Raw genomic sequence first — 13816 nt, 5'->3', positions numbered from 1 at the left:
TTATTGACGTGTATAAAAGCAGAAATGCAATATTACACAAAATTGCCTTACATCAACCTATAAAGCAGACAAATATTTTCCATTAGCATTGCCTGACACTCCTTACAGTCAGAGAAAGTGAAGCAAAAGAGAGTCCTCTCAGAGACAGTGGGTGACCATGGATATCCCTCCAGAGATCTCATAGCATCTGCACTCTAGTTCAGTTCAAACCATTGGCAACCCAAACCCAGATCCAAGCCTCCAACACGATGAGGAAGTCTTCAGCACCCAGGGTCCTTCTGGGGCCCTTCTTTCCCTCATCATCCCCTCAAATCCCAGTCCCGACTCCCAAGAACCAGCCTCCAGCAGCGACAGCCCGCAGCCTGGGGTGAGTCCCTCGTGCTCAAGTCACCAGCAGCCCACAGTATCTGTGGATTCATTGTCCTCAAGTGGCCAATATCTCGCCATCTGTGTGTGTCTTTCAGCCCATTGCTGGTCAGTTACTGGTGCCCTGCACCAATCCACTGCTCTCCCAGAGCCTACAAACCCTCAGAGCTGCTGCTGAACACAGCTCCTTTAACATGCTGTTCAATGCCTGTATGGAGCCGTCATCAGAGGACTGAGCTGAAGGACCCTGCAGGGGAGTTCTGTGTCTCCGCTCCCCCCTCTCTCTGGGTCCATATCAATGGCAGCAGCTCCAGTAGTGCTGCCATTTTATTTTATCTACCCTATAAAATATTTTTTATCAGTTTAATCACTTCAACTATTCAATGAATTCTGACAAAACAAAATTTAGATATAGATTTTAATGCAACTTACATAATTAGGTTTAGGGAAAAATAGTACAAGAAAATGTGGCTGTGAGTGACTGTGGGGTTTCCGTGGACAATGCCAATTACATTAAAATTCAATTTACACATAATGCATGGTATAAGGCCAATTTGGCTCTACGAGTCTGTGCCACCCAATTAACCTAGCCAGTATGTTTCGAACAGTGGGAGGAAACCAGAGCTTCTGGGCAAAACCCACACAGAAACAGGGAGAATGTACAAACTCAAATAGGCAATGCAGGAGTTGAACCCCAGTCCCGATTGCTGGGGTTGTAAAGGCATTGCGCTGACTGCTACTCCAACCATGCTGCCCTCCATAATGCTTCTCCTCTCCATATTAAACCAGATGCTGTAGATATGCTGCTTTCTTTAGAACAAATAATCTTTTCAGGCTAGGGACTTTCCATTGAAAGTACTCTCACAATACTGCCAGCTAGGGAGTTGCAGCAGTAAGAGGAACAATGGTATATTCACAAGTCAGTTTAGTGTTTGACCCAGAGCTGGATCTGTGGGTGGCCGTCGTGTTCCTGCTTGTCTGCTTCTAAGTGGATGGATATATGAGATGTGAGAGCACGCTAATTCATTCCTAGGAGACATAACCTTAAGATTCAGGGTAGTAGATTTAGGATGGAGATGAGGAGGAGGAACTGCTTTTCTCAGCGTCTGGTGAATTGGTGGAATTTGCTACCTCTTGAAACAATGGAGATGACCTCAGTAAATATATTTAAGACAAAGTTGGATAGATTTTTACATAGTAAGGAATTTAAGGGATATGAAGAAAAGGCAGGTTGGTCAGATCAGCCATAATCACATTAAATGACAGTCCAGGCTTGATGGGCCGGATGGCCTACTCCTGCTCCTATTTCTTATGTTCCCACTCAATAGATGCTGCAACCTGCAACCACATTGTGATGGTGCTGGAGGGAAGACAAGTTCGGGGTGACAAATGGTGCTCCAATCAATTGAGTTGATCTGTTGTGTATGAGCTTTCTTCTTGCCACACTTCTGATTTATTTCTTGTAGATGACTGAAAGGATTTGGGGTGTCAGTAGGAGGTGAGTTACTTGCCACAGGATACCTAACCTCTGACCCACTCTTATCATTATATGGTTGATCCTGTTGAGTTTCTAGTGAATGGTGACAGCCCATTCACTTCACCCCCAGAATATTGATTGTAGAGGACCTGGTAATGATAATGCTATTTAATATAAAATGTAGTTAGTTAGATTTTCTCTTGGAAATGGTCATTGTTTGGTACCTCCCGGTAAGAATGCTATTGGACTACTGTATATTCCACAGAAATCATAATACTTCGACTCTTGTTTATCTGTCAGAAATGATATTTCTCATACATAAAGAAATGAAATTAATAGGATCAAAGGCTCAAAATAAGACTACAGCACTGTAAAAAAATCAGATGGATCAAATTTTAAAAAGTACATTTCAGTATCATTCAATTTAAATTGTTGAATCCAAAAGCAAAGAATGAGGTGCACAAAGATATGACACTAACTGTTCAAAATCATTCTCCTCAGCTGGTCTGCCTTTCATGTTGCCACAAAAATATAGAAATTAGAAATAACAATACATAAATGTTCTTGTCCACACTAAAGCCATTGAAATTGATTTGGAGTCAAGGTTCCACATGGAATGTACACCGAACTACCCAATGTATCCAAGCAACACCATCATAGCATTCTATTGATACATAAGCCCCACACAAATGGCTCAGATGAAAACCAGCACATAGAAATGACATTTTGTAGGGGTTAGTAAAATAACACCATACTTCATATAACATTGCTTCGTTATGTACTTTGATTCATTGTTTTGGAATGCATAGCATAATATTCCTGTCAAACTTGAATAAAGTTTTTATGCATAGAGTATATAATTATATTGTCACTGTGTAAAAATAAAACTAAAGAATGGTTAAATTCTGAAGAAATCTATTGTCTATTACTGTTTACTGTCAATTTTGTGAATAACTTGCATCTTAATTTTCTGTTTTGATAAACAGGTGGTGTTTGCAAATCGATTTAATAGAATTAAATTTAAATTCAGGCTAGAGCAGGGTAACAGACAATTTCAACCTAAGAGTCCGTGCTGCCCAATTTACACCCAATTAAGCAACAGCCCCCGGTACGTTGCAAACAGTGGGAGGAAACCAGAGCCCCCGAGGAAAACCCATGCAGACACAGGGAGAATATACTAACTCCTTGCAGACAGTGAGGGATTCGAACCCTGGTCCCCATCGGTGGCACTGTAAATGTGTTGTGCTAACCTCTATGCCCACCATGTGGTTGGTTATGAAAGGGAAGTAAACCAGAATTAAACAAAAGTTGCCAAATATTCTCTACATTAGAGGACAAAATTGTATTGTCAAATATTTCACAAAAATATATATCTGCAATATAGTTTATTAAGCAATCATTAATTGGTAACTTGCTTCCAGTGCCATAAAATGAGATTAAAACCATACCTTGGTGTCTACATTTCTGATGATCTCACCTGGTCCCTGAACTCCTCCATCCTGTTCAAAAAGACACAACGGCATCTTTACTTCCTGCAGGTCATGAAGAAAGTCCAGCTCTGTCCCAGGATATTGATGGATTTTTATCGCTGTACCGTTAAGAGATTACTTGCCTATGGCACCTCAGTGTGGTATGGTAATTGTCTCATATCGGACCGTAAAGCACTTCAGTGGATGGTGAAAATTGCCCAATGGATTATCGGTATCCAAATGCCAACCATTGAGAACACCTTTCAGGAATGTTGACTGGGCAAGGCAAAGAGCATCATCAAGGATGCATCTCACCCCAACTATGGTCTTTTTACTCTTACCCATCTGGTAGGTGCGAGAGGAGCCTTCGCTCTTTAACCAGCAGGCTCAAGAAGAGCTTTTTTTCACGAGGCTGTAACCCTGCTGAACTTTAAATCACAGAGCGGCATGGTACTGCACTCACATTGAACTGTCAGTACTTTTATAATTGTGTGCTTGTTTTTATTTGCACGTAGTTATTTTTATATAGCACTATTTTCTAACTTCTGGTTGGATGCTAATTGTATTTTATTGGCTTTGTATTTTACTTGCCACAATGAAGATGAATCATTATATACCCATGACTATGTGGCCAGGCACAATTCCAATGCCTTCCATAAGTTTGCCGATGACACAACAGTTGTCAGCAGAATCACAAATGGCAATGAGGAAGTGGACAGGAGGGAGATAGATCAGCTCATTGAGTGGTGTAATGACAACAACCTTGTGTTCAACGTCAGCAAAACCAAGGAGATGATTGTGGACTTCAGGAGGAAGTCAGGGAAACATGACTCAGTTCTTACCAAGAGCTCAGTAGTGAAGAGGATCAAGAACTTCAAATTCCTGGGTATCAACATCTCCGAGGATCTATCCTGGAGCCTCCATGTTGATGCAATCACAAAGAAAGCTTATAAGCAGCTATATTTTGTAAGATGTCTGAGAACGTTCGGAATGTCACCAAAGACTCTCTACAGGTGTACTGCGGAGAGCATTCTGGCTGATAATGGAGATGCCAACTCTCAAGACAACACCAAAGGGTTGTTAACTCTGCCTGCGACATCACAGGCACCGGAATTCACTCCATCGAGGACATCCACTTGAGGCGGAGTCTTAAAAGAGCAGCCTCTATCCTCAAAGACCCCCCTCCACCCAGGCCATGCCCTCCTCACTCTTCTACCATCAGGAAAAAGGTACAGGAGCCTAAAGATGAGCGCTCGGCGGCACAAGAACAGCTTCTTTGCCGTTGCCATCAGATTCCTGAATAATCAATGAACTTACTTTCCGTGCACAAATACTGTTATTATTTTATTTTTATAGTAATGTTGTAAAATGGTTATAATATGAATGTTTGCACTGTGACGCTGCCACAAAGCACCAAATTTCATGACTTGTTCATAACAATAAATCCTGATTCTGATTCTGACAATAAAGTTGAATCTTAATATTTTTTTTAAAACCCTGTTACTTCAATTATGGTTAGTGAATCTTAACTTTTGGCTTTTAAAAAAAAAGCTGTCAATTAAACAATGACTTACAAGATAATGGATTTCACTCCAAATGGGAACTAACTCCAACGTTTCTGGAGCTCTTTGAGCACTGAGCTGATCACCAAGGTGACAGAGTGGATTGTTTATAAAAATTGCCCCTTTGCCAAGCATCAACTGCCATCTGGTGGTCAAAATGTAGATCAGGGATGAGGAAAGAAGCACAAAATAAGTTTTAAAAAGACAAAAAGAAATAACGGTAGAGGTGAAAATGTGCATGCTTAAAACCATCCCATTCATTTAGCAATATTTAGCAAGCTACAATATTTCAGGAAAACATTTGCCCATAATGAAATCAATTAATTTGCCCATAATATTACATTTTTGAAGTTTCTCTGATCCCATGTGTTTTGGGAGTGTCCAAATTTAGAAAGATTCTGGAAAGACATTTTGAAAACTTTATCAATGATTGTTAAGATTAATTTGGAACCTTGCCAATTAATTGCTTTGTTTGGTTTTTCTCATGATTCAGATAAATTTATATCGGCATCTCAGGAAAAAGTTTTACCTTTTACCACATTGATAGCCAGAGAAGCAATTTTATGGAAATGGAAAGATGATTCACACCCTACTCATACACAGTGGTTATATGATATAATGTCCTATCTAAGTTTAGAGAAAATTAGATATAATATCAACGATAGAAAGTATCAATTTATGAAATTGTGAAACCCATTCTTAGATTTTTTTTATAATTGGGAGAATTAACAATTATTGCATGTTCTGGTCATTCATTGCCTGTTCTCCAGGGTTGCCAATTATCCCACATTATTGATTTTTCTTTAAATTAATTCAAAAGGTAACCTTGATGAGAGGGAGAGGTTAGATTAGAGTTAATTTAAATTTTTAGGTTTTAGGATTTTTTTTCTTTTTTTATTTTATACAAGTTATTTCAATAAGAGAGTTTAACATGGTTACATGGATCAATTCAATGAAATGTTTTGGAGGTATTACAAGCAATTATTGATGTAGTTTTGCTTCTTTTCATGAGTGCTCACTTGTATACAAATAAATTATTTTGTAATGGTCAATTTTGTATTTATGCTTATATGTTAAACTTAATAAAAATATTTTTAAAAGAAATTAATTTTAATATTTGCAATCTAAAATATATCCTTAGTTTTGACATTATTGACACCTACTTTAGTTGGCTGAAATTAAAACAAGCCCTGTAGAAATGAATTGACCGTACCAATTCAACACACAGAATCTCTGAAACCCAAAGGGAAAATTGATCTTATTTGATTTTTTTTATTTTCGGTAGAGCTAAAGGAACAAGGAATCTCCTTCAAACCTCCACAAATGGTTTGTTTTGCTTTCTTTTCTCGTTCCCAGACTTCCTTCCCTTTCCCACAATCGCTTCCAATTACATCAGCACAAGGCCGCCTATGGAATCAAGATTCTCCTTCAGATTCAGGAGATGCTTGCCCAGGAAGCAAAATCTCCCAGCCTGCATGTTGCATAAAACTGGCTCGGTTGTTAAGTGCATCTTCTGCACTGGAGAAGCCAAACAGTTGACCATATTGAGAAGTTCCTGCGCTCAATCTTCAGGCATAGCCCTGCACTTCCTGTTGCTTTAATCCTCCATCCCAGTCCCATTCTGACCTCTCTGTCAGTGGCTTCTTGCACTGCAATGCTGAGGAACAGAATTTCATCTTCTAACTGAGCACATTTCAGCTTTCTGGACTCAATATCTAGTACTCCAATTTTGGATGATTTGCTCTCTCAGTCGATATCAGAACTGTCGAATTCTGCAGTAAGCCAATTGCTTGGCTCTATTTTTCTCCCTTTATTAACACTTCTGGGAACAACCAACGGGCCCAGATTTCTTAACCTTTATTTTCTTTATTTGTGTTCTTGCTCCCACATCTCACTCATCTCATGGCTTTTTATGTCCATGCTCTTTTTCTCAGAAACCCATCAATTAAATGATCCCTTGTTCCTATCCACCCTATCCACCCTGCCTGACTGACTGCCCAATGCTAACTTAAAACCCACCAGACATCTCTTTCCTAGTTCTGAATAAGGATTTTTGACCTGAAATATTAATTGCATGGATTCTTCCTGATAGGTTTCCAGTTTTTTTCAATACTTTTTAAAAATATTCAGATTTCCAGCATTTGCACTTTTTTATTCCTTTTATTTACTTGAGGTCAGATCAGATTCAGATCAGCATTTTATCAGTCATCTGGACGAAAAGAAATCAAGAGAAATCAGCATAGACCTTGAGGGAAAATCATGTTTACTAAGTTGATATAATCCTTGATGAGGAAACAGATAAAGTTGATGAGGGAAATGGTCAATGTTAGCACATTATTACAGCACCAGTGACCTGGGTTCCAATCCAGCGCCGTCTGCAAGGAGATTCTATGTTCTTCCTGTGTCTGCATGGGTTTCTTTTGGGTGCTCTGGTTTCCTCCCAACTTTCAAAAAATATGTACTGGGGTTACTGATTAATTGGGGTATGTAGGCAACACGGGCTCGTGGGCCAGAAGAGCCTGTGACCATGCTGTAGGTCACTGCCGCCGGAGAGCAGCATCAATCACAAAAGATCCACACCTGCCAGGACATGCTCTGTTCTCATTGTTGCTATCAGGAAAGACATATGTGCCACAAGACTTGTACCACCAGGTTCAGGAACAGTTGCTACCCCTCCTCCACCAGATTCCTAGACTCAATCAGAGACTCATTGAAGAACTTTTACTTTTCACATTATTTATTAGTTTGTTTACATTTCTTTCTTTATTTACATTTTTCTCTTTGGTATACATATCTTGCTTGAGTACAGTTTTTTTACACTACCAATAAGTAAAAATTCTGCCTGACCCACAGGAAAAAAAATAATCTGGCATGTGATGTCAAGTATGTACTCTGACAATAATGTGAACCTTTGAAATTTGAACTTCGACTTTGAAAAAGGATATCCTGTTGGGGGTTCCCTTCAAGTTTGGAAATCTTTCTCTTTCTTTGCTCTTCTATCAAATTCTGAGACAAAATCCTAAAATTCCATACCCAACATAATTTTGGAAGCAGTATTGGGATTTGGTGATTTAAAGTATCCCTCATACAGATAAATAGAATTCAAGATTCACAAATAAATATGGGCCTATCAAGGGGGTGTACAATGTTAAAATGTGATCATAAAGGTTACAATTTTTTTTTAAACTCAATTAAATAGTTGTAAAGAAAAGCTTCAAAACATTTGTTTTCCATGTGATGTATTCCTCTCGAGGTTCATTGGATTCCTACTTTCAAAATATACTTACCTTACTGCAGCTGTACAGGGCCTTGGTGAGACCCCACCTGGAGTATTGTGTGCAGTTTTGGTCACCTTATCTAAGGAAGGATGTTCTTGCAATGGAGGGAGTGCAGAGGCGATTCACCAGGCTGATACCTGGAATGGCAGGAATGACTTATGAGGAAAGATTGCGCAAATTGGGATTGTACTCGATGGAGTTTAGAAGATTGAGAGGGGATCTCATAGAGACATATAAGATTCTGGCAGGACTGGACAGAATGGATGCAGATGGGATGTTTCCAAGGATGGGAAAATCCAGAACCCGGGGCCATGGTTTGAGGATAATAGGCAAACCATTTAGGACCGAGATGAGGAGGAATTTATTTACCCAGAGGGTGGTGAATCTGTGGAATTCATTGCCACAGAGGGCAGTAGAGGCAGGTTCATTAAATCTATTTAAGAGGGAATTAGATCTATTTCTTCAGTGTAAGGGTATTAAAGGTTACGGAGAGAAGGCGGGGACGGGGTACTGAACTTTAAGATCAGCCATGATATCGTTGAATGGCGGAGCAGGCTCGAAGGGTCGAATGACCTACTCCTGCTCCTATCTTATATGTTTCTATGTTTCCTTGTAAAGTCCCAATGCAAGGACATTGATATCATTATTATTTCTAGCTCTGCTTCTTTTAGAAAAAAAATTCACCCACCACATCTTCTACTAGTATCTTTTGCTTGGTTATAATATCTTCCTTCAAATAGTTATTTTTTTTTTAAAAACTGCTATTCTGAAAACTTCCCTAAATTGAGAATGTTTTCTTTCCAGAGATTACAACATTTGCCAGCAGATGGTGCAATTTGATTTTTGTAAATGCAGTGGGTCTTCGAAACTTGCAAGGCAGAATATACTCATGTGATGCTTTGATGTCATGGATTTTGCAGTTCTGGATGAATGCCCGAGCAGAGATTTAAAGAGTGGTGTTGAATATCGCAACATTAAGAAGAGTTTTATCTCCAATGTGTGCCTCATCCCTTAATGTTTATGGAAAAAATACTGAGACAAGAAATAAATGTTAAATTTCATTAGATCAACCAAATTATTAAATTCATTTTCTTTACTGAAAAAAAGGTGGCACAGATGGCAAAGCTGTTACAAGGCCAGTTCAAATCCGCCTCTGTTTGTAAGGACTTTGTATGTTCTTCCCGAGTCTGCGTGGGCTTCCTCCGTGTGATCTGATTTATTCCCACCCTCAACGTGTACAGGGGCTAAAGGTTAATTGGCAACTAAAAAGAAAAAAGTTCCCCTCAGAACAGTATGAAGGAGAGAGACAAATTCAGGTAAGAAATTTACTTGTATTCATCACAAGCAAGAAGATAAATTAGACACAAATTAGACATCCGCCTGATTAAACAGCATCAAGAAATTCTGATGACCATTTTGATTGAAATGCTAGGGATATTCTATAAGATCTCTCTTCCAAGAACATTACCACAGCTTATTGCTATGAGACATGGATTCAAAACATGTATAGCTTCAGATATATCTTTTATTTAACAACAACTGGGTAGAACTTATGGTATTTGCCAACAAAATCAGCATGAAGACCACAGAAGGGAGGAAAACAATGTGGAAAGCAATTGTAGCAACACCACCCCTTTTGCTTCACAGCTGACTTCAGATTTCCCAAAATCTAAGTATGCAATCTTTGAAATTCTCCAACAAAGCCTTTCTAAAAGGAAATCTTACACTGTAGTCTGATGGTTGCCTTATTAATGTTTTCTACTGCTTTAGCATAACATCTGTGCCCATGTGTTCTGGGCCTCAGCCCAATTAAGAGGTCTAACTGAAGGATCTTCTTATACACCCGCCCTGTTAGCAGCAGTTATCAAAGGATGTGTATTCGTAGATACCTCAGTTCCTCGAAACTTCTCCATGTTAAATCCAATGGAACACTTTTCTGCTCCCCCACCCTGGTTATTGATATCTTTTTGCAGGAAACAAATTTCTTCCTCATTATCAGTTAAGTGCAGGAAATATTGATCAGATAAATCCAAAGCTATATAAAATAACTGAAGCACTGAAGTAATGAATGATTTTCACATTATTGCAATGTCATCATGGCCTTTTGGTTTACTCTGACAAACGATATTTTGGAAATTCCCAACTGAAAAGCTAAAATACTTGCACAGTCACCTTTGTACACTTCCAAAAACATACATATTAGTGAAGGTACTTCAGCAATAGAGAACTTAGTTACTCTTGAGACTTGTTATAATTACATTTTAATATACAGTATATCAGAATAAATACTGCAGTGTAGGTTATGCTAAAATTAACTCTGTTATTTTATTTTTGCTATTGCAAAAATAACCTTAATTGTGTTTGAAGCAGTTCACTTTGCTGACAGTATCAAAATTAGGGCAATTAACTCTTTAACTCTGAATGGTTTTGAGAGGTTGTCAGATATCAGATGCTAAGAACAGCTACCTGATATTCTGATTAAATGTAGCCTCCTGTGATTTGTGAAATAACTCTTTATAATTTGATACAGTATGTCCTTGTCTTTATTTTTATCCATTTGTGAGGTTGCTTTGTTTTTGAATTTGGATCTTTGAAGATCACAGTCATACAATTGCAGCAAGAAAACGATTCCTAGTTGAGATCAGAACAGGGCCTCATGTTGCATGGGCAATCAAGCAGAAAATTGTGCAAGCAAATAGTTTCTGTCCTGTGAAACTTGTTAAGTACCATTTTGCATAAATGCCAGAATGTTTCAATACTGCATCCCTTACTTGCCATTATCACACAATAAAAGGGTCAAAAAATGAATGAATGCTCAAATGAGTTTATGCAATATGAGCTCAATAGCAAAATGAGAAATAAAATTCAGTTAATGACAATACACCATTCTGAAAAATAATCCACTCCTTTGACGCCACTCAAGGAGATGAAATGGCATTTAACAAGCAGCGCTTGTCTGGGTTCTTTGAACACAATTCACTTGCAATCTGCAGCCTGTGTGAGTTCTTCAACTGCAAGTCACCAACAGCCCTCAGCCTGTGTGGGTCCTTCAGTCGCTGAATCCCTGGCTGCTCCGCTGCGATGGTCACAGTCCTGTAGGGTTTTCTCCAGTGCTTCTCTTCTGAATGGTGATGAGGGGTGGGGGAGGGGGTGGTTGGTGTTCTCCCTGTTTATGGTGCACTGTGTTGGTCCACAGCTCTCTTGGAGTCTGCAACCCCTTGTGATCCACTACCCAGCAGAGGTGCCACTATTTTGGGCACAGTCTTGCATAGCCTCAGGAATATAAAAAAAACATTTGGCTCCTTCCACAGGCCATTTAATGCTTGTAAGGGGTCATCGGCATCAGCATTGGACAGCAGGACCCTGCGGAGCAGTGGTGTGTCTCCGGAGAGGCTTTCACTGGTCCACATCAGTGGCAACACTGCCGTTATAACTGCTCTGGCAGCAGCACCTTTCACAATCCACCGTCTGGCGAGTTTGCAAGAACTTAATAGATGGCAACATTTAAACTTCACTACTTTTGAAGGATCATATTTTTATTTGTCATAAAAATAATTAAATGTGTTTCCCTGCCTCCTTTCTTGCCACCCTTTCTTCAAGCTTCCAGAATGCATATATATATTGTTGATATTTTTCCCTAGTTTTGGAATCCAAGTTAAATGTCAGGTTGAATTTAAAGCATTGGGAAGCTGCCCTCTATTTTTTGATTTGCATTTTGATTTATAGCTGTGTGAATAACATTGGCCTCGTGAAAGTTGGCAATTAATGCAGGACATGAGGGGGAATTGGAAAATCGTACTTTGCTTGAAAGATGTGCCCATATATACTGCCTTTTTTATATTTCGAACCTTCATACATTATACTTCATTCAAAACCAGGGAGATATCCACTCTAGACGGAAGGTTTACAATACTTAAGTTGATTGAAACTCGACCTACAGTAATTCTGATGAATGAATGATGATGGGCATCCAGATTCCCCCGCAGCTTGGCCCCACGTCTGTCCCTCCTTCAATATTTCTTCTCAGCTTCCACAAGAAATTAAGTTTGTAATCCTTACCAGCATTCCCACTCTCAGAACCAGAGGCGCATTCATGTGGCCAATTTTTGAGGGACAGAGCAACAGAGCTATTATGTGAGGGAGCAATGATCCCAATTTATCAAGAGATCAAATCCCACCATGTCACCGGTGAGCATAAAATTGATTAATTATATCTGGAAGGATAAAGACTAATTTTACTAAGTGTGATCGTAAAACAGCCTGACTGTCATGAGTTCATATTATTGAGTAAGAAAATGTGCTACTTTTAAGCTGACCCATTAAAGTGCCTCAGAAATAGTCAAGGAAGCCATTCAGTTAAGTTTGGATTCACTGCTTGATGTCTAAAACAAAAACAATTGACACACCAAAAGAAAACACAATCCAGTATAACACATGACCCAGTATAACGCACAACACACTATAGTGCATGGCCCAGTATAGCTCATGACCCATTATAACAAACAATCCAGTATAACACATGACCCAGTATAAAGCACAACACACTATAGCGCATGGCCCAGTATAGCTCATGACCCATTATAACAAACAATCCAGTATAACACATGACCCAGTATAACACACAACGCACTATAGCGCATGGCCCAGTATAGCTCATGACCCATTTTAACAAACAATCCAGTATAACACATGACCCAGTATAACACACAACACACTATAGCCCATGGCCCAGTATAGCTCATGACCCATTATAACAAACAATCCAGTATAACACATGACCCAGTATAACACACAATCTCTTCAGTGCACTTCAATGCATATGTCCCAAAGTTAGGAAGCATGACCCATTGATTAGTCAGACAACCTGACAAGGTGACACTCACAAAATATTACATTTTAGTCAATGTCCCAGACTTTCCCATCACCATGTACCATCAGTAAGATAATCAGAGATGCAGACAGAATCAATCTTAGCAGAGGTGGTCACCAGAAGTCACTCAATTCAAGCAGTTAAAAAAAACTTCCACTTACTTCCAGTGTACTGCCCTCTTCAATGCTGAACTGCATCGTTTAATTCACCTCCAATTTTCTTGCAGGAATGCCAAGTCTGCTTCTCTCTCTGATGAGATTTCTAACGATTTCCTTTGACCTATCCATCCTTTCCCTACCCTCTTATAACTAACTTGCACTTTAATTCTCAATCCCCACTTTTAATCTGACCAGTTTATCTGCGACCTTCTCCACTGCTATATAACTTGGCATGTTGCAACCTCCTGGAATGAATAGTGAATTGCAGGTAATCTGCTCACTCATTCTTTTCCATTGTCACCCTCAAGTTCCTCTCCCACTTTCTTTCTCTAAATTATCTCCTCGGCAATCAGTACACATGCCCCTGATCCCTCGATCAATCTCAGAATCAAAATCAGAATCAGAATTTTCTGTCCTGATCAAGTCACAAAATTGGTTAGTTTTGAAGCAACTTCGTGGAGCAAAACATTCATATAAAATCCACCTTACAACAATGAATAAAAATAGTGTCCAGAAAGTTAAAGTAAGGCCGTGTCTTTGGTTCGTCAGTCATTCAGGAATCTGATGGCAGAGGGGAAGATGCTGTCCTTCTGCTCTGATTCTCATTGGAACATTGAACCCTTAATGAGATGAATA

At 39.2% G+C, this 13816-nt stretch overlaps 1 long non-coding RNA gene across 1 annotated transcript in view; it reads right to left on the bottom strand.

The window, feature by feature from the left end:
- Positions 1–13816, bottom strand: part of LOC138745589 (uncharacterized) — a 43760-nt gene that overhangs the window by 16086 nt on the left and 13858 nt on the right. The window lies entirely within an intron of this gene.

The sequence above is a fragment of the Narcine bancroftii genome, chromosome 11 (assembly GCF_036971445.1).
Source record: "Narcine bancroftii isolate sNarBan1 chromosome 11, sNarBan1.hap1, whole genome shotgun sequence".
Classification (NCBI taxonomy): domain Eukaryota; kingdom Metazoa; phylum Chordata; class Chondrichthyes; order Torpediniformes; family Narcinidae; genus Narcine; species Narcine bancroftii.
The sequence above is the reverse complement of the archived record's forward strand: the minus strand, read 5'-3'. Positions and strand labels throughout refer to the sequence as shown.